Below are 4,771 nucleotides of genomic sequence, written 5' to 3' on the forward strand. Positions count from 1 at the left end.
GCTTTTACCGCATTTTAATTATTTTTTTTTTCTGCTTGATTGCTCCCACTTTCTTCTGATAATTTTGTTTATCGTTTTTCATCCCTCATGAGTGTTTTATTTGATTTGAGCTTATTCTCCACCCCCAAAGGTTTCTTCTTTTTATGCATTGCATTTTTTTATTATTATGATTTATGCTTTTTTTTTGTCATTGCAGCGCTCCGGTCAAGACCCATTACAACTGGCTTGCATTTCAGAAAAATCTGAATGGACATTCTTTTAAAACCAAGACACAGTTGCGTGATGCAGCGCTGCTTCTACACCATCCCTGCAGTCTTGTGACTAAGCACAAAGAAAAAAAAAAAAAAAGAAAGAGAGAGAGAAATAGAAAAGAGGAAAGACACTGATCCTAGTTTGAGGGCAAGGGATAAATTGGGAGGGTGGAAAAATGTAAAAAAAGTGAGAGAGAAAAGACATTCCACAGCTGATTATGTCTAACGTGACCCACTGTAGCAAGCAGTCAGCTGACGGGCTGGAACCTACTTTGGGAACACTGCATCACTGTCTCTAAGTACCGTATTTTCTGCACTATAAGGCACACCGGATTATAAGGCGCACCTTCAATGAATGGCCTATTTTAGGACTTTTTTCATACATTAGGCGCACCGCATTATAAGGCGCATAGAATAGACGCTTCATACTCTATTATTACACATCCACATTAGTAAAGAAATGGTCCCGAGTACTTTATATAGTAGGCTGGCCCAGTCGTTGTTTCACTCACGGTGTTGGTGTTGCGATATTATGCCCAACTGCTTTCTGGGTAACACAGACCAACCGACACGCTGCCGCTGCAGTCTCTGTCTCTCTTCCCCTGCCCCTCCCCCCCTTTAAATGTATTATCAAACTTTATTAACAAACCAGTGTTCTGACAACTATCCCAGCATGCACCGCGCACTACTTCTTCTACGGGGGAAAAAGAAGTTGGCGGCTGCTTACCGTAGTGGACCAACTACGTAAGCAGCCTACTGCATGTCTGTGTAAACATGACGTCTTTCATTTCGATCTGAGTTAATTAGCGTAGCATTTCTGCCGGATTTTCACAACATATCAGCCACGACAATGGACAGGGGAACCAACAAGTTCATGTCATCTTTTTTGGACGACATCAAGGTGTTTGAGCCACTGGATGCCTCCAACATTGTGCGCGTCACAGCTAAAAGCTACCGATACATGAGGAAAACAGCAGATCCTCACACCCTCAGCATAAATATAGCTGTGGACAAGATCACTGATGCCTATTGTTCTTGCAAGGCTGGGTAAGTCGGCATTCATGGTTTTGATGGTCCACAATGTACATTAGCATATGTTTACTAGCTTGTGTTTGTGAGACGGTCACGCACGTGGTAGCTGCACTGTGACCTAAAATGGGCATTAGCCAATGAAACGCGGCCCCTGTGGTAAGGTCCATTGCTGGACCTGTTGTGGCTCAATATTGGTCCATATATAAGGCGCACCGGATTATAAGGGGCACTGTCGGCTTTTGAGGAAATTGAAGGTTTTTAGGTGCGTCTTATAGTGCGGAAAATACGGTAAACAGTTGAACACAGCCAGGACAAACCTCAGCTCCGCTCTGTTATTAAATACCGGGCCTCTAACATTACAGGCTCCACACTACAGCCTCCACTGACACGCGAGCGTAATTCATAATGTTGGGTAACATGGAACGGCGAGGACAGATGACATGTTGAGCTGCTGTAACGCATTATTGTCTTCGCCTTAAAAAAAGAAACAAACAGCAATAACGTTTGTCTGCCACTGGCGAGCGTAAACAGCTGAAGTTCAGAGTCTCAATTAAGATAAAAAAGTATGGCAACTCAGAGAGTCAGTGTGGACAGCAGACAATCATTAGCGTGAATATATGAACTGTTTACAGTTTGTGTCAGGTGCTCATCGGGGTATAAATAGTGGTGAGAATACTGGCACGGCATTGGGGAGAGTGACTGCAGAGTGAAGGCTGGGTTAGCTCACGTCACTCTAAATGTTGTTTCATAGCTGATAGAATATTTATTAGACCGTATATAAATTACGCCGTCCTTTACGGCTAATAACTTGTTAAATAAAAAAATCCACCGTAGAAAGAGAGCAGTGCAAACGAATCATTAAAATCCCTAAATTAATAACACTCACGCCTCTTTATAGATGGACTGTAGGCCTCTTTATTAGTGTAGGGTTGAAGTATAGCCTTACAAGGCAGCCTAGATCTTCACATATTAACACTATAAACACGTCAACATAACACAAATCTTACAACCATGTGACATTTATGCAATATCAATAAAGTGGCTAAATTAAAACCGCCAGTCGTGTAAAAGAGGACGGAGGACAAGGGACGGCTGTTCCCGGGTGCTGTGTGTTGACACCTTCATCTTTAAAAGACCGATGTCATTATCTCGAGCAGGCCCGAGTGTCTCACTCGACGACAGCAACACAAACCCCCTGAACATTGAACCTCCCCTTTAAGCGATCTGCCGTCGTGTTTTGTGTTCAAACAGTCAGGGAGCTCCACACGAGGACCATAATAACAGACGTGCTTGTGCGTAGTCCGCAATTTACTCTGTCGCACTTCAGCCGAAATAGATCTCCGCAGGCCGAAGTCAGCCACGCTTCCTGGTTTTACAACCCTCCTCCCCGAACCGTCATCGATTCAGTCTCCAGACACAAATCCAATCTTTTATGCATCCCATCCTCCCCTCATCCCACTCTCCTCTCTAGATCGCGCTGCCTCTCGACTGCCCACCTCGTGAGCCACTCGAGAGCAAAACTCCCAAGCAGCACTACATGACTAATACACACTGCAAGAGTCTTGAACATATGCAGCACTTTTTTTTTTTTAACACATTACAACACCATCTGTGATGCAGCAGGGGGATTCTCCGTGGAAATGCTTGATGAACCAAAAACCTTTCAACACGAGAGGGTTGGTTTTTCGTTCTTGTTTGTGGCCATTTCTAAGTTACTAACATTGTAACTTAGAAGTTACAATGTTGTGTAACTTCTAAGCGGCTATCAGGTGGACAACAAGTTAAGACTCAAAGTACAAAATGATGAGCCAATAGCATTTTATTACACCATGTTGCGTCCAGTCAGGTGAGACGTTGAACTCCACCCAAGAGATTGGTGCAGGCGTCATCTCACTCATGACTGCATTCTTTCGGGTCAGAAACACTCCTATAAATATTAGGTTGCCACCCTGCAAATGCAAGACCTGGAAATTCCTCCACAGTGTTTTTTTTTTTGTTGTTTTTTTGTTTTTGGAAGGGCTGAAAAGATGGATAGCGTTTCCATTAGGATCGATAGACCTATTGACCAGGAAGCCAGTTTTCCTCGTTTGTTTTCACAAACCTCAGTAGAGAGGGAAGGCTCGGTCTGAAAGCTCACTGCAAATCTGTTGCCAGGCTACTGCTCGATATTAGACAAGCAGGATTGACTGCTGCTCTGCCTCCTCCACAGAGGGGGAAGAAAATGCTACACAGAGCCATTTAGAGTTTGGAAAGGACACGCTCAGAGAATCGAACATGGTGGGAAAAGCCATCTGAAGTTTCCAAATGATCTTCTAAATAAAACAAACGACAATAATAAAAAAAAAAAGACTAAAACCAAGCCGTGGGTTGAACAACGCAAGTAAGAACAAAGATTGCCAACCTCGTTTTTCCCCTTGGCCTGTCAGTGTGACAAAGCCGACCTGCTGACTCACACAGTGAGGACATCACCTGCTCAGGTGAAGGGAGTGCCTCATCCTCTGCGGTGGAACTACAGCAGGAGTCGGTAGCGTCGCCTCCGGCTCTGCTAAACTGATGAAGGCGTCATCAAAGTGACAGGTGGTTGTTTCTGTCATGTGACGAGAGTTTTGACATGCTTGAATGGGCTGCTTTCATTTCGCTCGACACCCGTGAGGGATACAGGCAAGATGTGCGGCCAGGCGGGAAAAGCTTTGATGGAATGGACATAATCTAAAAGGTTTTTTTTGTGACATTGTGGTCAGCTCAGTAAAAAACATTTCCCTCTGCAAATTTTATTACAAATATGTTCCACAACTCGGCATTTAAAAAAAAACAAAAAAAACAATGAAGTTATCAACGTGGTAAAGGACCATTTCTCTGCATTTTCAGCTTTTGGACCAAAATGTACAGATTAATTATCTTTTTTCTGTGTCATTTGTGATGACTTAATTTTGGTGAAAAGGCTCCAATAAACAAGTGTCCATGCTTTTTTTTTTAGTGTCCAAGTCTAAACCGATTAAGAACTACAAATTCAGTTTCGGATTTTTTTTTTTTTTTTTTTTAATCCCTCACGCCCCTCAATAACTGAAAAGCGAAACACTGAGTCAGGCAAAAATTTTGAACATTGTAAATTTAACTTGGAGGATCCCAACTAAAAATAAGTCAATGTTGTGTAATGTTTATATTCCAGAAACTTTGGTTTTTATCTTTCAAATAATGGAAGAAGGAAACACATCTGGCGAGTCACATTTTTCATACTTTTTTCAGACATGAAAAATTCCAAACTTGTCCAGACTTCACGACTATTTAAGCTCCCTGGATCTTGTTGACTCATAGTTACATGGATGGCTTGGATCCTTTTTCTACTGCAGAGGAAATCACTTTAGAAACCTTTTCAAACAAATAAAGCAAGACAGAAAAATAAACTAACTAAATTAGGTCTGCTTTGCCTTAGAAGATGGGCAGTACATAGAAATACCACCTCATTACAAAAGCAGAAGTACTGTGTG

The sequence above is a fragment of the Poecilia formosa genome, unplaced genomic scaffold (assembly GCF_000485575.1).
Source record: "Poecilia formosa unplaced genomic scaffold, Poecilia_formosa-5.1.2 Scaffold5, whole genome shotgun sequence".
NCBI lineage: Eukaryota > Metazoa > Chordata > Actinopteri > Cyprinodontiformes > Poeciliidae > Poecilia > Poecilia formosa.